This window comes from Botryllus schlosseri, chromosome 9 (genome assembly GCF_051294905.1).
Source record: "Botryllus schlosseri isolate E-star chromosome 9, Bs_hap1, whole genome shotgun sequence".
Lineage (NCBI taxonomy): Eukaryota > Metazoa > Chordata > Ascidiacea > Stolidobranchia > Styelidae > Botryllus > Botryllus schlosseri.
The window spans coordinates 8,363,001-8,385,142 of record NC_137244.1 but is presented as its reverse complement, the minus strand read 5'-3'; the positions used below and the strand labels follow the sequence as shown (position 1 = coordinate 8,385,142).

The following is a 22,142-nucleotide window of genomic DNA, read 5'->3' as shown; positions in this document are numbered from 1 at the left end:
TATAGTTTTGTGATATTTTACCTACCTTAGTGAACTTCTCACAACAACTGATTGTTTTTGCTTTTGTATTGTGGTAAATGAAGATATATTTTCGAAGGTTTCACACAATTGTGATATCTCAGGTCACTTTAATGTTAGTCGTAAATATACATATCGCAATTTCCACTCCACAGCTAAAATTCTGGTACCTCACGTTAATATTTACTTAATGCAACCAATTACACAACGACTTCTCAGACCTTTATCTGTACCAACTTACTAACTTTTTTTCCCCGCATGCCCATTCCTGAAATTTTCATGGTATGGTGCAACATGTTTTAATTAAAAATATTGCTGTTGGTCGATTACATAAATTAAATTACCGATTCTAAAATTGTTTCGATCTATTTTCCATACAAATATACTATATTGGCCGTCGTAACATATTGTCGTAAAGCTCGTCTCATTTATAGGGATGGTGTGAACGTGAGGGGCACGTTCGCGTTCTGTGTGTGAACCTCCGAAATTTAGAGGTTCACGTTCACAAACGAACCTTGGTGGCTTCTGTACCGTGAACCTATTTGACATATTGCAATTTTTACTTCATTATAACATCTTTGTATGAAATTTATTGCATTTCAACTGCGGGCCGCTCTATAGGCATGGGCCTGGCCGCCTTAAAATATCCACACCAAACGCACCTTGACAATCTCAAAAAATGTTACTTGCTTTATTACAAAAGTTTGCTAAAGATATGCAGCTTTCCGTTTGTAAATATTTAGTGACTCTGTGCTGTGAGCTTGACCGCAATCACTCAACATCAAGAGCGAAATACACTACATGTAGTCAACGAATGATGCTTATTGAACCAATAAATGAAGTTGATATCGTTGTCTGATGTAAAAAATCTAGCAGGCGTGCGGGGAAGATATTGAATTCATGTGTTTAATGTATCATTAAAATCAACACCGTGCGATTGGGGTGCTGGCTACTGCTGTATAACCTGTTAATGGAGTAATATCGGTAGGAAGTATAAAAGCCTGTTTTGCACTCTGCTCAATATCAACATAGCAATAATCAGACACCGAATACACTGTTAAGGCGTAAGCTTGTATTCAATGCCCCCTCTAAGCTGCGCACGTACGCAATTGCGCAGTGCTGATACGGTCTTTGCGCACGGAAAATGTAAGCTGCGCATGCGCACAAAAAGGGCCAAAGGGTCTGCGCAGAGAGTCGGTTTGTGTGCGCAGACTCGTCAAAAATTCGAGGGAACGTTGCTTGTATTCGCTTGCAAGTTCTCGTCTAAATTGATGGCAAAGCGACGCCAGATAGCGATTTTATGGGGTTATTATCTCATTTGATCGCCCCGGTTTATACAGCGTCAACATAAACTTCAGCATTGTGGCATTATGAGGCCCGAGTCGTCGCTAGGTATCGTGTACAATGTACTGTACATTAATATAGGCTACCACTTCACTGAATATAGGATTGGAATTAGCAATATGACATCACGTGACGTCATGAGGTTCACGATCGCGTCCACACAGAACCTTTCAAAAGGGTTCGCGTTAACGCGAACTAAAACCTTTCAGAGGTTCACACCATCCCTAGTCGCAATTGTGTGGTGTCTTGATGATCATGGGAACGAAAATGAATAACTACCATCGTTTGTTATTATCGCTAATCAATATCCGAATCACGCATGAATATGTTTATTGCTTCCGTTTTTCGTAATTCTCCTTGATATTTGATATAGGTATTTAGTTAAGTCGCCATTATGTGCAGTCTTGTCTCCCGTACTCTCAATACAACTCCACACATCTAACATAAATGTATCACGTGTGGCATAATGCTATAACGATGTATTTCCAGGGTATCCCCATAGGACATATCAATGGAGTGGAATATGCAGTGGCGACTACGGTGGACCTCTAATTTGTCGCGGGCAGTACGGAAATTTCTACTTGGTCGGCATAGCGTCGTGGAGCAACGAATGCCTCGACTATTACACGGTCGATATTTTCACGAGAGTGTATGAATTCAGAGATTGGATTGAAAGAGTTCTGAAGGAACACGATTTGGATCCCGATTTGACGACAAGAAATGGTTCTCTTCTGACCCCTGCCAGTGAACTCTAACTACTTGTAATATCGCAAAATGTCCTGTAGGAATGGTGAAAATGTTGTTTCAAATAAACATGCATTGATTACTTGAGTGCGTGCTGATTTATTTGTACCAGCGCATCGCTCGTAAGGCAGTTCCGGTGTGGATAGGAGTAAACATAGGCGCCGAACCTGGGTATGCATGGTATGCCACGCATACACTGTAAAAAATAAACCGTGTATTTAACGTGTTTTTGGCATGTTTTTTCCAATAACACGTTTAATAACGGAAACGCCGACGTGTTTTGGAAATATTCAAGTTTAAAACCGAAAACGCGACGTGTTTTCCAATTAATCCAGTTCAAAACTGAAACGCAACATGTTTTTTACATTCTATGTTAAGACCATGCAACTACCAAATATATTGGTTGGATATATAAAAACCAAAGATAACTATGATGAGCACCAGACGGACACGGAAATAGTGTCAGGGACGCGGATTCTGCGCAATGTTGATGCAGTTGGATCATCCTAGACATATTTTTAGGTATGTGGCATACCTGGAATTCGGTTTGACATGTATCGGCGTAAACCCCGATTGTGTCATTCGATAGGTGGACGTCGTAGTGAGCGGACGTTCTCATCTAGGCGTATAATTACAAGCGGGAACTCGAGACAGCACAATTTCCATTTGGCTACAGGCAATTTGACGGTCATTTTTGACCGGCTTGCCAAGCAATAAATTTGGTAAAACGGGTATCAATCGAAAGCTGACTCTGCACTGATTACAAAAATATAAATTTTATCCCGCTCGTCGCCCTGGAACTCCCACAATCAGCCTCGAATTTTTCATTGTTATGGAGATTGGCATTGGGACGCAACAATGCTGTCTGGATCTTTTTCTCTTGAGCTACTCTCTCGTTTCGCCAAACAGCATTGTTGCGCCCCAATGCCAATCTCCATGACAATGAAAAGTTCGAGACCGTGGAGACCGTATGCGTTAGTGTCAGTATACTCTATAGCAGTGGTTGTTAACCTTGCCTCCAGCGACCCCCAAGGGGCGCTGGTGATTTTGAAGGGGGCGGAAACGCTCAGGGGGCGATATGGGCGGGGGGCGCTGAAGAAAAATGCCGTAGATGATGTGGTAGTAGGACATATTCTTAATGAGTATTACGAGCAAATTAACATTCCACAAAACATGTCAAACCCTGAAATTTTTGGTCACGCAATGCGACGATGTTTGCTACAGATGTTTGCATAAATGTAGTGGGTTATTATAATTCATATACAGCGAATTGCGCGTACTTGTAGATCACTAATTTTCCGTTATTTAAAACACTACCGTCACACTTGCTTCAACAAAATGTTTCGAATTAGGTATTATATATCCCACAGCGCACAACGTGTGAAAATCGAAGAAGGAGGCACTGTATATCACTTTTGACGGCCCCATGTAGGCTACATAAAATAAGTTTTGACGCTTTGTGCACGAAATGAATAACTAAATATACTTGTATTTAAGAGCTACAAAATGAAATCGTCAGAATATTTCTTCATCGTATCATAAAGGATGATACCATATCGTGTTGTGGTTCACAACCTCGCATGAACGTTACATAATATGAGTTGCTTTGTTTGGAATACATTCATGTTAAAATTAATAACTGGGTACAGTACTAAATTCAATGTGAGCAGGTATATGCATCCAATTCTCAGTTGACTTACTTATAGTTACACAAAGCACTAAGACAAAATCCAATACCAATAATTTACCCGTATCGGGGAATTTCCCACAATCGCCGATGTGAATTCAGGAGGGTTCGAACCACAGGGTGTTTGGCCATACCCGATTGTTGATATAACAACCTTGATTTGACCCTGAATATACACTTCATAATTTTTATATGTTTTATTTTGTAGTCGAATGATCCTCGAGCGCGATTAAAGCGTACAATATTTCCAATACCAAAGTCCCAAAAAGACCGACTGAACTTTGACCTCTTGCCAAGACCGAAACTGCTGCAACCCAAACCTCCAATCGGTTAGCTCGAAGGGTTCACTAAATTATTTCGATGAATGAACATAAATTAAACATCATGCTTTTACGACTCGCCCACGAAAGAATACGCATTATTATAGAAAATAGGAATAGGGATTTTGCCGTCGGCCATTACCACGCCACGATGCACGAAGACATATGAAGTTCCGGTGAACACGGGACTCCCAGAAATGTGTCAAAAAGATCGCCAGCGAGAAAACCTTAGCTGAAGAAAACCTTAGCGTGAACTTCGATGTATATAAGTCTATAATCGTCCGTAGGCGCTTAAATCGCTCATGCCGCATTATCAGGGATTATGCGGGGGAGATAGTGTAGTGGTTACGATAAGCGCCCAGCACGCAGGCGAACCGCGTTCGATTCCCGCCGGAGGTTTATCTGGGCTCCTCTTCCCCTGCCGTTGCCGTTCTTACGGCGACAAAAAAGCCCAGAAAAAGACCCGACGAAAGAAAGCACTCACAATGAATGGAAAAGAACTAGTAGAAAGGGCCGCGGCTTCAAAGAGATCAACATCGAAAAAGAACTGTGACATCGGGCACTCTAGGCCGAGGTGGATGTTAGAGTAAAGGATCGCTACTGATGCGTGTCTTTCTACATCCTCCTATCTGTTCATGACATCGCATTATGTCTTATTGCATTGTACATTGTGTGTGACTTGTTCAGATAAAAATATAACCCCAACCATGTTATGTTATGTTATGTTATGTTATCATGTCGCAATATGCACCCCCCAGGACAAATAACATCCATCAGAGAAAATTAATTGCCAGTGACGAAATACCAATTTTGAATCGTTTGCTTACTTCAGTTCAATTCGTTTATGCGTCTCAATAACTTTTGAATATATAGCGGACAAGAGGTAACAAAATAACATGTAACGACCTAATTGTACCAACGGGCACGCCCGAACATGTTCAATGTGGGCTGAGAGGATAAAAAGTTTATAGTGACATACATATGAAATGACAACCTATTTCATTCATGCATTATATAAAATTTTAGCTCCTAGGGCGACCAGGCCACATCAACTTTGCTTACCATCGAAATCACGTGACGAGGTTCTTGGGAGCCAAGTCCTCATGAGGTTCGTTTATCACGCTTTGGGTGCCCAAGACAAACGTTATTTAGGGGGGCTGACGAAGAAGGCCTTCCTCTCACCCATTGCCTTTATTACAGTCCTTACAATTTGTGGTGGGGGGGGGGGGCTGGAGCACGATAATTTTCCAACTGGGGCCCTGGAGGAAAAAAGGTTAAGAACCACTGCACGATAGTGACAGACATACCTCGGTTGTGAATTATTTATTCGCATTCCTGGTTACTGATTTGACCGGTATGCTCCTAATTGAAGCCCACCATAATCCTGATATTATACGTTATCTTAACCTCGAACCTAACCCTAACCTGATCCTCATTCTAAACATTAGCCGGCCCTAATCCCAAATTTTATCCGCATTCTGAAGTGTCACATCATAACAATTTACAACGTAGCTACGCGGTGAATTAGCTATGGTGTCATGCTGACATGTCAGTGTGACCACGTACCATTGGGACAATTTGAAGCTTTTTAGAGACCTCGGTTGACTGTCGTTGTCGTGTCTATGGTGTTCAATAGCCAGTCATCAATCGCCCAATAGCTAGCGCCCCCTTCGATGCAAATTCTTAATTAGCTCAGAAATCGGTGGCCACCTTGGATGCAGATCTCGTGCTTTTATGAGCGAAAAATGGGGACTCGAGTCATTACAATGCAGCCGCCGGATGACGTACGAAACCACCGAGGTGCGATACGTAAAGCCTGACGCTTCACCGAATCTAGGTGGTTATGAATAGCTGCTACATATATATATATAGATGTCTGATTCGGGAATACTAACAGTTAGGGTGGCCGACAGATCTGACGGACGAATAGCCTGAGAAAGGGTATACGGCTATTCGTCGGGTACCGAACGACTAGACACTTCCTTGAGAATTTTCCATGACCCTGCTCAAAAATTGATGAGCAGATTATTAAAAGAGGTCACCTTACCAACACTCATACTCACGGCCTATTTTGGAAGCTGATTACGTTCAATATATTCGCAATCCTCAGAACAAAGGTTTAGTTAGAGTCACTGTCTTTGAGTGAAGCATCCACACGGCCTTGACTAACCCTAGGAATATACCGTCATCTTATATTTGCGTTTACCAGTGGAATCTTTTCAGTAAATGGTAGTTATTTTTTGATTGCATTTTTGCAAGGGCGGTGGTCTCCATATTAAAATCAATATATGTTACACTAAATCGCGCTCATAGCGAAGAAAACTTTTAAGTAGCATAAATTTGCCTAAAATAATATTGAGCCTACTTCAAGCCTTCAAAATTCCGGACATTTCGGCATACTTTAAAATTTCCTCTCGGTCGCAGTGAAATTCCGGACATGTCCGGGAAAATCCGGTCGTATGGCAACCCTAAAATTAGTGGCAGCTATGAGCTTGAAAAATCCTCTTTATACCTTCATTATCATTTGCTGCATTCAAGTTTTTAACAAGCCATTTGGGGTACAGTACTTCCGAATAACGCGAAACAATAACTTTATATTGTTAATTTATTCGCTAAAAGCTTTCGACCGATAATTATCGGTATTTCATGTGCTTCACAGCATTGTTCGAAACCGACCATTTGCATTCAGAGTGTTGGCAAGTATATATTCCCGTTCTTCAATATCCTTCAAATATTCCTTCGTCGAGATTGTTATGGTGTTTCCCGAGCTATTTTCCGATTTGGAGATCGATAATAACGAAACAATCGATACACTCAGAAAGTGAATAGAACAAGTTCAGACGTGGTTGTTTATGTTACTTTGTCCCATGAACATCGATTTGGAGGTGAATTGAAAGACCGGCAAACTTGATAAGCTGTTAGATGACATCATCAACATAACATTCATGACACCATTCGAAGTCTTATCCCCTATCTCTCTATTGAACACCGTCAAAATTAGCATAGAACTACGCCGACGTTTGTGTGATATCCACAATGTGGTAGGTAGATGCCAGCAGAGATTTTCAACGTGAGCGATATCGTTCCCCAGACGGCGATTTTGTGAAACAAGGGGGCAAAAATACCAAAGGGGGCGACTGGGACGATAGGTGGCAAAAATGTTAGAACGTCCAGACGTCAATTAAGATATGCAAACAATGCACGTGAAGACGGCTTACTCTGCATATGACGCGGAAAAAAGGTCATCTCAACGGAAAGTAGACCCTGAAACCGGTTTTCCGAGCACCTACATTATCGCAAACTGGCCATTTTATTTGCTACATCTTAGGAGAAATTACATGCAATGAACTCCTTCCTAATGTGAGATTGCAATCTTTCATCGGTATTGGAAAATACCAGATAGGCTACCAGATTTAAGCTTATCGTTTCATAGGTACACTGTAAAAAATCTGGTAGATTTACTGGGAAATCTCTGTAAATTTTACCACAAATTACCGGTCGCAGCCAATTACTGTGCGTAGCTTGTCATTTTACATTTTGATATGTAATATTACCTTAATATAGCTGTAAAGTAAGTTACCAGAATTTCTTCGCAAAATTACTGACCGTTACTCGTTACTGCAGTTTACCGGGCTATTGGCAAAATTGATTAGCTTCAAAATCGCTGCAGCCAATGTATACGTAGAACTGAATGTTACTGATATATCATTCTATAGAGGTGATTTGACCTGATTGAACCTCGTTTGCGAGACTGGGGTCTGTCATACTGAAATTGTTGGCCCTAGTATCAATTTAAGCTTAGTAGGGTACAAGAAATAACTGACGATCGTAGCTAATGTGGTAGGGGAGATGTGGTACCGATGGATCAAAAATTGCAAAATGATCTCTGGCCCTCAAATCTTCAGCCGAGAATAGCAGATCTTTTGCTGTCTCAACACTTCGATACAAGCTCTACCTATCGCGGACATTTACATGAATATCCGCCTTTTCAAAAAATATTTATAAACGTTTAAAGTTTGCTGCTCGAACGTGTCATCGGTCCCCACCCGGTGGGTCCAATGGCACACGACCATGGGACCTATGGGACATACGCTCAAAAACTCAAATTTGTTGACTTGTTTTGTTGTGTACTATATGCTAAGCTACAGGAAGCCAATGATGAATGTTTCGTCGCGACCTTCAAGAATAAAATAGATTATATCAACTCAAATGTTGGCATAAAATCATGTTTTGATTTACGCCTAAACTTACAAAATTAATGCCACATACATATTATCCGCAAATCGACATTTTGACTTTCAAATACCTCGTAATAGCGATAAAACACCACAGGTAGCTATGATTTACAGCCTATATATATGTAGGCGAGTTTCTGTTGTTAAGTGATTAGTTGGTCCATCAATTTTGCTTGATTTGGCTACGGTACCATAGGTCCCCCACCCCATAAATATTGTAATTGACTTGAAAATAGTCCACTCGAGGACGGTATTGATTCAAAAAATATGTGCCATTATATACCCTGATACAAGCCCTATACTTCACATCAAAAATTATGGTGGGTTTGTTAGTCTGAAAGGTTATGTAGGAAAATGCATATGTCGATCCAAATTTACTTTACACCCCCTAAAACGTAAATCATTCGTCACAGACCCCATAACTCACGCAGGTCGATTTTTTTGCATATGAGGAAAGATTATGTCAGCATGTAATTGTAGACAAAGTCACGGAGTGTAATCATGGAATTATCATGGATAATTTTTCAAGTATTTTCGGTCCCAGTGATCCATCGGTACCACATCTCCCCTACACCGTAGCCATATTATATTATAAGGCAATGGCTGTACGGCCAGTCTCGCTGGTTACATTCGTTGTCACGGATAAGGCTGATAAGTTAGAAAATTAGTTCAGGATGTATAATATTGCTCGGGGAAACTAGAAATATCAGCACCGCATGCTCAGCTAACCATTTGTTAATGGCGGACAAGGCGACCTGTAATAGGTTTTAGGTTACATTAGGTGACTGCTTTTTCTGAGATTCGTAGTAAACAACCAACGTACAGCTGTGACATCACAAGCAGCGTCTGGTTAGGTAAGTATAGTAAGTAGTGAACAACACATGGAATATACATCAATTTATACGAAATTAGATGAAAAAAGGGACTATATGCAATGATAAATGTTTCTGTATGGAAAAAACGACCCAGATCAAACATTATAACGTGGCCAGTAAATATTATTGGTGTTATGTGTCAGCGGATGAATACCATTTATTTCGAAATCGTTCGAGTGTCGTCTGGCCAGTGGCCATTAGTGAGATTTGAGCAAAGGGTGGAGCGAAGCTTGTGCTTGAAGAAAGTGAACACGATCGTTGAAGATTCCTAGGAATGATGAATGTCATGCGCATCTTAAAGGTAATACAGTACTACATAGTATTTGTTACCGTGAATATCTGACTCTGCACACCAGCCCTCGATGACTTAGATTTCATGATTGATATATTTCATTCGCCGCATTCTCTGTTCTATTTTGGGATATTTGTCGACTTATATAGTGACCACATACTCCGCTGCGGAGGAGTTGAAACTGTTGGCTTGGTAATGTCATTTTCGGGCCATAGCATAGATATGTTTTCATCCACTGCTGGATTTGTTTGCCACACATGCCACCTTAAATTAGGAACCTTTTGCTTCAATACAGAGATAAAGTCATGAATCTCTGCTATGTCATGTAAAAGGCGGAGCCGTCATCACACAATGTGCCAGTACCGGTACTTCAAAACATGTTATATTTTTGTTAGCCTATTTGTCTTAGTCTTTATAATGTCATGTCCACTGTCCAGGTTAGGAACTTTGCTTTATATAGCTACTTACGCACGAATTCTTTTTAGTGGAACTGCAAGATACTACTTACACAGAAGGAATGAGAACGAGAAAAAGAAACAATTGGAAGTTTGGCCGGTGGTGGAATTAATTCCCGTTTTCTTGAGACCACTCGTGTTACTGCATGTCTCCCAAAGAAGAATTAGACCTCCAGCAGCAATATTTTTCCATCGATAACCACTTCATCGTGATATCATGAATGAATATACAGTTTATTCCAATGTCGTTTTGTGGATGTGAAGAAAATGTTGCGATATTTTTGCATCGGGTTGCTTTGCGATAGGTATGGATGTACGTGAATTTACAAGCTGGTATGTAATCCTGATTTACAGGAACAGCATGTAGGTAGGTAGGCGGTAAAATGACAGTCTCGATCGCAAATGTACAAGAGAACATGTAGATTAGATATACCGGAGGTGACTGTAACATTACAGTCTGGCGTGTAAAGTGAGATTACCGGACGAGTGTAAGTTAACTTTACATTGACTAACGGTAATGTTAGATTACCACGAAATGTCTGGCTACCGTGCTTCCAAACATTTCGTGGTAAATCGAGGTTTTTATTTTTTTACAGTGTATACCCACTTTGTTGACTCATCGGAAAATTATCCATTTACCAGTCAAAAGAAAGGAGACGCATATGAGTATTGTAGTTTTCTTTTATCTTTGTAGAATGCCCAATTGATACAGGAGAATATGTATTTCCGTTGTGCAAAAGTACAACTTTTAGGCTTGACAACCTGCTTTTTTGACAAACAAATATTTCGCATCTTGTCAGGTTAATATTGATAGAATTACTGATAATGACATGAGGGTTCTTCATAGAGTCAGTTAGTTATTTATGCGCAGTATAAAATTAGAAAAAAATACGATTTTCTTCCCACCAAGTGAAATACTTAAGGGTAAATACAGTTATTTTGAGCGTTTTAGGGGTATAAATATCTTCCGACAAAGAGCCAATCTGACAAAACTACTGTGATATTCGTAATGAGCAACATCAAAAACCCCAGAAACGGCTATCAGATGTTCTTTCTAAAATTGTTATTTTATTCTGTTAACCAGTGTCATAATTTCACAACTTTCCTTTAACCATGCTAACGACAGGTGGGGCACTGCCTCACTTGCCTCTCCTGACCGCACGTCACTGTTTTAATGTCGTGGTGGAACCTTTCTCCTTGCTCTTCACTATAATCACCAACATGATCAGGAGATCTATAAAGATGACTGAACAGGAAATGAACTTTAATGCTCATATTTTTCCACGTTTTCCAAATGCAGATACCCATTTTCAGATCACCTGCTTGTAGTTGGGTGCAGCGTGATCTTCCATAAGTTTGTTTTACTACACCCTTGAAGGAATTCCATGTAGTGAGCTTCCTCCTTAATATGAAATTAGAATTATTTTTACGTGTTCGAATCTGAGGTCCATCAATTATACCAGCTTTAAGCTTCTCGGTTGATACGGATACTAGGTATATTCACTTTGATGGATCAGCAGAAAACTATCCATTTAAAAGTCAAACGAGATGAGACGGATAGGAGTATTGTGGTTAAGCTTTACAAGGACCAGGGTTGTAATGACTCGAGTCATGACTCGACTCGAGTCATGACTCGACTCGAGTCAGACTCGAGTCACGATTTTTTTGTGACTCGACTTGACTCGAGTCATTTTCTTGAAATGGGAAAATGACTCGACTCGACTCGAGTCAATATTTGGATTGACTCGACATGTACTCGAGTCATTACGCATTGACTCGGCTTATTTTATATGACTTGAAGGTGAAGAAATTTGCGAATCACAATGGTTAGATCAACGCATGTGACGAATTTTGTCGTCATCGCTTTCGTTGCACTCGTCTGATATCAGATATGCCGACTTAAAAACAAAAGACAATGGTACATAGTAGCAAAGAGCAATGCATTGTACAAAATCATCCAGTGATGAATAGGTAATATATCCTCCACCATCAAAGTACTCAAGACTTTTCAATTATACAAGCAAACAATCGAAGCAAAGTCCAATTAGAGCCAATGATATGACTCAGATGGTCAAGTAGCCTACTTGGAAGAGACTGATAAGCTCATGTGTAGATTTGAAGGCGATGATTCTTTGCATTTTTGGGCCACTAGAATGGATGAGTATCTAATGGTCTTCAGTGTGGTTCAAAATTGCTTTTCAATTCCTGCATCTAATGCACCAGTGGAACGTGTATTCAGTGGATGTGGATTATTCTATAAGGCAGGGGTGGGCAAACTACGGCCCGCAGCACCGTTCTGTGCGACCCGCGAGAGTCTACAGAAACTTTTTTTTAATATTGATCAAATCTGTACTAAAATCGAATTAATTCCGGAACTTGATTAAACTTTTTCGTAGTATATTTCACCATGATAATTCTAAGACAGTGGTTCTCAAAATGGGGTCTGAATTTAATATTTCAAATTCACTCATCCACAGTCGTAACCTATCATGTCATCGAACTATCCGTTAGGTTTGTTTGCATCCTGGTTGCGTTTCGCGATATGAAGATAAGGGTGGCATGAAATCTGTCACTGTCATAAGGGTGGGGCGTGTCTTAAAAGTATGAGAACCACTGTTCTAAAGGTACATACTTCCTTTAATATTTTTATGTTTAATTTCTGGCGCGACAGCCCGATCTCAAGGCACACGCAGTTTGAAAGGTTTCAACTGCTAAATATCACAGAAATCCTAAACGAGATTGACATAATTCGGATCACGAGAGGGATTTCAGATTGGCCACTCCAGTTTTAATTATTTCAGTGATGTTCTTTAGATTCGTTCTCTGTATACGTAGAGTTTCGGTATCTATATTTTATCTACACATATAGTAGAAGCGTGTTTAAAGCTATATGGTTATGATGCTGTCAGCATTGTAATCAAATACCACTATTGCGTTTTGGTTTATAATCCCAATTTTATATAGTGCGGCCTGCGAATGGATTCAGATGTTGAATGCGGCCCGGGAGCTCAAAATTTTGCCCACCCCTGTTCTAAGGCCATGCCGCCTCAACATATATGAGAATCTCTTTTCCACTTTAGTATTTTTCAAGTGTAACTCATTGATTTGATCTGCTGTCTGTGAAAACACACAATACCCTCCGTCCATTTGACGTTTTGTTAGGTATGTGCATTGTGCACGTGAGTAATAATGAATGGCTAATGTTGAGTGATGTTTGTACAATAAGGCCGATCAAAAATAACTTCTTTTTTATTCTACTGGGTGGCTACTTGATAAAATTGTTACGTTGCATAAAAAGAACACTGAATCTGGCTTAATTTTAAAAAGTGGAATCAATGATATGAGAGGAGAAAATTTTGGATTTGAAAATACATGGAGTATTTTTAGTGAGAAATGATTTCATATAATATAATTACATACTAGTATAGTAAGTCGACTATTTTTTCATATCCAAAATATTCCACTCTAACAACTTCGCTTCTTCTAGTTGGAATTGGGCCAAATTTGCTATGAATCATATTTTTACACAATCGAACAATATCATGAGGTAGCCGGTAAAATTCGAAAGTCTCTATTTGTAATTATTCCAAAATATTTTCTCTTAGCATTGCTTTCTACTGGTTGGAATTGAGCCAAATTTGAGTTCTTTTAGATAATCTAACAATTTTAAGAAGTAGCCTCCTTTTTGAGATTCTGTCCTCATTCCTGAGAATTTTTGGTAAATGTAGGGCAAATTCGACTAAGATAACAGTAAATCAGCACTAAAGTAACGCTCCGGCGACTATTTCGGGAGCTCAGCAGGAAAGTTGACCTTTTTCTGGTCAACCACCTGATATAATGTGAAAGCAAAAGTGTACCTCTACATAAACGTTTATCTGTTGATTCTTTACCAGCTTGTATCTAGACGTGAATTCGTATAGGTTCTCTATCAGATAGTATGTAAACGTGAATTCGTTAATTCTCTATAAGCTATTTGTAAGTGGTCGTCGATGTGCTCGTAATAAAAACTGAATGCTTGTATTTGTGATATATCAGACTGACAAGACAGATATTTGATTTAAAGTTCTAAGATTATTAAAGTTGTCGTATTGGCGGCCTGTCTCGTCTATCTGTAGCATCGGTAAATGAGGCCAGGAACTGTCCGTTATCTGCCTAAATAAACATGTGCCAAGACTATGATAGGGACAAAATAAGCATGTTTGGCATGCAAGGAATTCGATATCACCAAAGCAGGATTGAAAACATAAGTTGAACATGACTTCAATACTGTGACTTGGACTTGACTCGAGTCATAACACTATGACTCGGACTTGACCCTTAAAACAGTGACTTGGACTCGGACTCGACTCGGTGATGAATTGAAAATGATTCGACTCGACTCGAGTCAAAACCAAAAAAGTCAGATTGACTCGTGACTCGGAACCATGTGACTTGGTTTCAACCCTGACAAGGACAAATTTGATAGCTTTCCTCTTTCATGTTGGTATAGAACGACCGATTGGTACAGGAAAAAATATATTTCCGTTGAGCAAGAGTACAATTTTTAGTCTCGACAGTCTGTTTTTTAGACAATCAAAGATCTTCAAAGTCAAATATCTATTTATGCGCAGCATAAAAGTAAAGAAATCTACACTGTAAAAAATCTGGTAGATTTACTGGGAAATTTCTGTAAATTTTACAACGAATTACCGGTCGCAGCCAATAGCTGAACGTAGCTTGTAATTTTACATTTTGATATGTAATATTACCTTAATTTAGCTGTGAAGTCAAGTTACTAGAATTTCTTCGCAAAATTACTGACAGTTACTCGTTACTGCAGTTTACCAGGCTATTGGCAAAATTGATTAGCTTCAAAATCGCTGCAGCCAATGTATATGGGGAACTGAATGTTACTAATATATCATTCTCGTGGTGATTTGACCTGATTCAACCTCGTTCGCGAAACTGGGGTCTGTCATAAGGAAATTGGTGGCCCTAGTACCAATTTCGGTATAGTATATAGTAGGGTACAAGAAACAACTGGCAATCGTAGCTAATGTGGTTTTACACCATGGCCATTATATTATATTATAAGGCTATGGCTATACGGCCGGTCTCGCTGGTTACATTCGTTGTCACGGATAGAACTGATAAGTAAGAAAATCAGTTTAGGATGTATAATATTATTTGGGAAACTAGAAATATCAGCACCGCATGCTCAGTTGATCATTTGTTAATGGCGGACAAGGCGACCAGTAATGGGTTACATTAGGTTACCGTTACGCGTTACTGGCTTTCTGAGATTCGTTGTAAACAACCAACGCACAACTGTGACATCACAAGCAGCGTCTGGTTAAGTAAGTACAGTAAGTAGTGAACAACACTTGGAATAAATATCAATTTATACGAGATTAGATGAAAAAGAAAGGGACTATATGTAATAATAAATGTTTCTGTATGGAAAACACGACCTAGATCAAACATTATAACGTGGCCAGTAAATATTATTGGTGGCATATGTGAGCGGATGAATATATCACTTATTTCGAAATCGCCCGAGTGTCGTCTGGCCAGTGGCCGTTATTGAGATTTGAGCAAAGGGTGGAGCGAAGCTTGTTGTGCTCGAAGAAAGTGGACACGATCGTTGAAGATTGCTAGGAATGCTGAATGGGGTACGCATCGTAAAAGGTACAGTACTACATAGCATTTGTTACCGTGAATATCTACGACTGTGCACACCACCGGGATGACTTTGATTTCATGATTGAAATATTTCATTCGCCGCATTTTCTGTTCTATTTTGGGATATTAGTCGACTTATATAGTGACCTGTGCCACCACATACTCCGCCGCGGAGGAGTTTAAACTGTTGGTTTCTTACTGTCATTTTCGGGCCATACCATAACGATGTTTTCATTCACTGCTGGATTTGTTTGGTACACACGCCACCTCAAATGAGGAACCTTTTGCTTCAATACATTGGATAAAGTATGTCTTGAATCTCTGCTATATCATGTAAAATGCGGAGCCGTCATCACACAATGTACCAGTACCGGTACTTCGAAACATGTTATATTTTTGTTAGCCCATTTGTCTTTGTCTTTTTAATGTCATGTCTAGGTTAGCAACTTTGCTTAATATAGCGACTTATGCATTAATTATTTTCAGTGGAATTGCATGTTACACAGAAGGAATGAGGACGAGAAAAAGAAACAACTGGAAGTTTGGCCGGTGGTGGAATTAATTCACCTTTTCTTGAGACCACTCGTGTTACTGCACGTCTCCTAAAGAAGAATTAGACCTCCAGCAGCGATACTTTTCCATCGATAACCATTTCATCGTGAATCATGAATGAATATACAGTTTGTACCAATGTCGTTTTGGGAGTGTGAAGAAAGTTTTCCGATATTTTAGCATCGCATTGCTTTGCGATAGGTATGGATGTACGCGAATTTACAAGCTGGTATGTAGTCCTGATTTACACGGACAGCATGTAGATAGGTAGGCGGTAAAATTACAGTCTCGGTCGTAAATGTACAGGAGAACATGTAGATTGGATATACCGCGGGGGACTGTAACATTACAGTCTGGTGTGTAAAGTCAGATTACCAGACGAATGTAAGTTAAATTTACGTTGACTAACGGTAATGTTATATTACCACGAAATGTCTGGCTACCGTGCTTCCAAGCATTTCGCGGTAAATCGAGGTTTTTATTTTTTACAGTGTAGGATCTGCTTCCTACCAAGGGAAATAGTTATAGGGTAAATCCAGTAATTTGGTATTTTTTAGGGGTAGGCCTATACGTATCTTCTTAATTTGAGTCTATCAGGCAAAACTACTGACATATTCGTTATCAGAAACCATGAAAGCCTCAGAAACGTTGTGCCAAATTTTTATTTTATTTTGCTGCCAAATGTTATAATTGATTAAATTCAAAAACTTATCTTAACCTAATTTCAATATATCAGTGTCAATTCCATCACACGGATTGTTCTTGGTATTCCTTTTCGGAGATGTCTTGATTTTCAATAATCGGCAGCGATCGTTCCTTTGACATTGTCTCTCTTCGCTGTCCAAGCGGCACACAGTCGCAGCCCAATAATTTGAGAGTCTTCTTCGATGATTTCCTGAGATCTTGGGAACCGATGTGGTAGATTATGGGGTTGATTGATTCCGTGAAATTCACAATCCAACGCGACGCAAGGAAGCCTGTCACTTCATAACGAATATCCTGCCGTTTGGAAACATCCCAAATGCCGAAAGCAACCTTTGGGATGTAGCCAATTAGGAAAACCGATATAATACAACTAAGTTGGACCATAGCATTTTTCCCCTATTCCCGAAAATCCTGGTTGCCGGTGACTTCCTGTCTTTTCATCTTCGTTCGAACTAACGACGATGCGATGGCAATGCACAGTATGACGATTAACGATACAGGCAAAAGAGTCATGAGAACGATGTCAATGAAATGAGATACATAAGCAATCGTCATGGCTGAACTTTTTATGAAGCATATCTGATTGTTTCCTCTAGTTGTTGGAACGATGTCGTAATAATATGCTGACGGAGATAGGATGACAATTGTCACAGTTAGCCACACGCTGATCACCAATATTTTCGCTCTTCTTAAATCCATAAAAGTGATCGCTTTAGTGGGATTCTGGACTGCATACAATCTCCAAACCGATAAGGAGAGAACCAATGAATTGTGACAGCTGATGTTATACTTTGTACTGGAACTAACGTCTTGCTAAGAAGTCTGTTCCAAGGATAATCCTCATTGACTGCCCAACTGAATACATGCTTGACGATGAACGGCGATACGAGTGCTGAGATAATATCAGAGCAGCATAAGCCAATGGTAATGACATTGAGTGGTGTTTGTTTTATTCTGCATAATTCCGCGAGAGTAATCACATTTGCAGCAAATCCAAAATTCCACACGATGCCGAAAGCTATCCCGATCAACAGCATTTCCTTATCTGACATACCTCGTCGAAAGATATCCCCGATAGTAATTGCAGTTGTTTCATTCGTAAAATGGGTAGGCCTAGTTGTTGCATTCATGCTGGATTAAATTACTATAAACTGTAAATACGGCAATGTAGAGCAGTTGAGGTAAATACGCCAATTCACGTTCATAAATGTAGGCCTACCTTGGTAGGTTCTGCACTGTGAACCCTTTTCATATATTAAAATTTCCACGTAATTATAACATCAAAAGTTTGCTCAAAATATTCAGCATTTCATTCGTGAATATTTAGTGACCATCTGCTGTGAGCTTGACCCGCAACCACACAACATCAAGAACGAACTACACTACATGTAGATGTCAGGGTTGGCCAACTTTTTTGCTATTGAAGGTCGCATTTAGATTACTCATGTTGCCTTATGCCGCATTTCCAGGTCATATATAGTCGCAACGAAGTAACTAGACACAAAATACCAATTTTAAACTATGTCCCTGTCCCTTTCCGGTGAACTCGCCCGCACTAATGTCCTTCTACGGTCACAGGCTGCCCACCCCTGTGTGTCAATGAATGATGCTTAGTCAACCAATCAATGACATTGATATAGAAAATACATCGTTTTCTAATGTAAAATATGAAGCAGGAAACCATCGGAAACCATCTTGATTTGATGTGTCTTGTATAATACAAACCAAATCCGTGCGATTGGGGTGTTGGCTACTGTGCAACTTGTTTATGGGGTAATATCGGTAGAAAATACGGAAACCAGTTTTACACTCTGCTCAGATCATCGTAGCAATATATTGTCCACTGTCCAGTCTGATCTGCATGGACCGTTAAGTCGTAATCTTATATTTCATTGCAAGTCCTCGTTCAAATTATTGATATAGCGATAGCAGATATTGATTTTATGGGATTATTATACCAATTGATTGCTGCAGTTGATACATCTGGCGACGCTTAAAAAGTCATCATGTAGCCTACTTGTTTCATAATTAGAACGCCACATTAAATTTAACTTACTGTATTACCAGTTTGGCGAGTTTCATTTTCAACTAAAGGGCAAGTTATATTGGCCATATATGTGAAACTTTTAAGTTTCCGAACGTATAACACTTTCACTTGCATCAGAATGTAGTAGTGCGCAGTAAGACAGATTTCGCGGAATCTGAGGTAATTGACTATACATTAGTATTGACTTGAAATACATATTTTCTACGATTACGTCACAACACCTCAGCAGTTGTTGTCGTTGATGTTCGTTCGTACTCATTATCTATAATATTTGAACTCAAACATATTTTATATTTAATAAATTATTTACTTATATCAATTAAACTTAGGACTTGGGCGAGGGCATATTGTATTTGTAAAGATCACTATAGTATGACCTACTATACTATTCAATAATCCTAATGACGTTGTGCAGCCGGCGGCCTTTTGAGTCAGAGTTATATCGATATGCGTTCACAGATACCTGCATTATATCATTTAAGCATTATATAACTTGCATACAATCGTTCGCATTATGGCGTTTTCGCCTCTGGTGTTGCGGCCAATCATTCATTTTCCGAACAGGAATAGGCCGAAGTATATTTTTTTGTCGTTGATGTTTTGCAGCATATACAAAACACACGATCCGTGCATATGCATACCATGTTATCAGTGCATGATGTGCATATATCGCTGGACAAGGAATGATCAGATAGACCAGTGGTTCCCAACCTTTTTCTCCCCGTTACCCAAAACCAGACTTTCCAGACAGGTTTTTACCCCCCTCTTCCATCAAAACCACGTTTCATCACTAAACACTCAAAAACGATCGTCCAGTCCAGGATGGGAGTTTTACCTGAGGGAGAGACCGACCTGAGAAAAAGCGACATCAAGTTTGAAAGAGAAATAAATTGGTTTATCAGTGGAAAAAGGCTGCAGACGTTCGTTGCCAAGGAACAAATGCAAGCAAGGGATAGCAAACACCAAGACAACTGTCGTGGAATGACAAAGATAATATTCAATCAGTGCGAAGGTTGAGCTTGCATATCTACCACTAGCTTTGCAATTCTGGGTTTGGTTGTACTGAGGGCAATTCTTGCGTCGTTTTCGACATCCAGGCGATTCCGCTTTTTGGTTTTCAACCCTACAATGGTCGAAAATCCTTGTTCGCAACGATATGATGTCGAAAAGGAGATGAGAACATTCAATGCCCGTGTGGCCAATGTTGGTGCATCCTGAAGTCTTTCTATCCAGAATGCATCCAAATTCTTTTCTTTGAAATCAATTTTCAAGGCCTCACTCATTCTGAGGGCGATGAATTCCTCCTTGGCGGGAAAGTCATCGTCGTCCACTTGGCTGTCAAGACACCTGAACGGTTCAGTTAGCCATCCCATGTTAGTGGTGTCCAAATCCGGAAAATATTCTTCCATTTTCTCGACTAGCTGTCCCAAGTGGTCAGCTATGTTCCCTTTCAACGCCTCTGTGAAGTCGGGTTCATTCTCTGTCTCCAGGCCTTCGAGATAAATGTCGAGCGTTGGAAACTGTGCCAGTACACCTCTGTTGACCCGCTTAATCCACAACTTCATCTTCGCGATAAATGCTGCTACAGCTTCTTTCGAGTGGATCACAGTCACACACTTGCCTTGAATTGACAGATTCCCTTTGTTCAACTCAACAAAAATATCGGCCAGGTAGCCAAGCTGGGCAATCCAATGGGGGTCTGAAAAGTATTCGGCCAAGCCCGACTTCTTTTCTATCAAGAAAATCTCAACAGCCTCACGAAGTTCAAACAAACGGGTGATCACTTTGCCACGAGATAGCCATCGCACCTCTGTGTGGTACAGTAATGCCTCATATTTTTGCCCCATCTCCTTGCACAGTTCCTTGAAAAGACGACTGTTCAACTCCTTCGCTTTTATGAAGTTTACAACCTTCACTGCTTGGTCGAACACTATTTTCAAGCTCTCCGGCAGAGATTTGGACGCAAGCGAGTAGCGGTGCAGTGCGCAATGATCCACATGAATGTCCGAGTTTTCCCGCTGCACAAAGCCCCTGAAACCGCGGTTTCCACCCATCATAGCGGGACAGCCGTCAACAGAGATTTGCTGCACATTGTTCCACTCCAAACCGTGCATGCCCAAGAAATCGTTCACAAGGTTGAAGATATCTTCTCCTTTCGTTGTTGTCTTCAAGTTCTTGGCAAGCAAAAATTCCTCCTTGACAGAGTACTCGTGAATGTATCGAACGTATCCGAGTAAAACTGCGCAGCTGCTTACATCCGTGGATTCATCGAACTGGAGAGAAAACATTTTGTGAGGACTTGCCTTCACTTCGGCAACGACTTGGGCAAGGATGTCAGCTGCAAGATCATCAACCCTTCTTCGAATTGTGGTGTTCGAGACTGATACTCCTTCCAGCTTCTTGGCCTGATCTTCCCCACACATTTTGGAAACGATCAACTTGGTACAAGGCATAATAAGGTCTTCTGCGATTGTGTGGTTCTTGGAACTTTTTGCAATTCGGTATGCCACCTCGTACGAAACTTCAACAGCGGCCGTTAGCTTCTCCGAAGCCATGCCACCTGATCCAAATTGAATGCCTCGAAGTTGCTTCGATTTGCCCTCAAAGTATCCTCGACTCTTTCCGGCCAGTAGCGGATGACGCTTCATGAGGTGCTCGTTCAGTTTTGACGGCTTTAGGCTTTCGTTGGTCAAAACTTTGAGACAAATGACACACTGTGGTCGATCGTCACCATTCAGTTGTGGTGTGTTTACAAAGCCGTGATTCAAAAACGCCTCTGCATAATGTCGCTTCTTGCCCGGCATAATGACAGTTCTTCTGAGGAGCGTAAAAAGCGGATGATTAGAGTGCATCAAATGCTAAGGTGAAGTAATGTGGTAATAAGGAACTTTTATCACACAAAGAATAAAATCTCTAACAAACTCAATTATAAACTGACCTATGAGCTATGAGAGCAGTCACGGAGGAAAAAAAACAACTTCAAGAAGTATAGGACCATAGCAATTTACAGCGTAGCTGGCATGGAAACTCCGTAAGCAATGTTGCGTTTTGCACTGCCTCCAGTGGTGGCGTACAGATGCTGCTGCTTCAACCTGCTTTAGTGTGTTTCTGGGTAATCTTCCAGCTGGGACCAGAGCACAAAAGTAAATGAAACTGGTATCAATCGAAAGCAAATTTCGCACTGATTCCAAAAACATAAGTGGAAAT

General features: G+C 40.2%; 1 protein-coding gene and 1 long non-coding RNA gene across 2 annotated transcripts in view; both read left to right on the top strand.

Annotated features, from left to right (window-relative positions):
• Positions 1 to 22,142, top strand: part of LOC145447125 (uncharacterized) — a 469,805-nt gene that overhangs the window by 181,522 nt on the left and 266,141 nt on the right. The window lies entirely within an intron of this gene.
• The window catches only part of LOC145447147 (uncharacterized), a 286,300-nt gene continuing 278,898 nt past the window's right edge, over positions 14,741 to 22,142 (top strand). The window contains exons 1-2 of the long non-coding RNA XR_013917470.1: positions 14,741 to 15,637; positions 16,118 to 16,315. This is a non-coding gene — a long non-coding RNA (uncharacterized LOC145447147). The remainder of the gene's footprint in view (positions 15,638 to 16,117; positions 16,316 to 22,142) is intronic.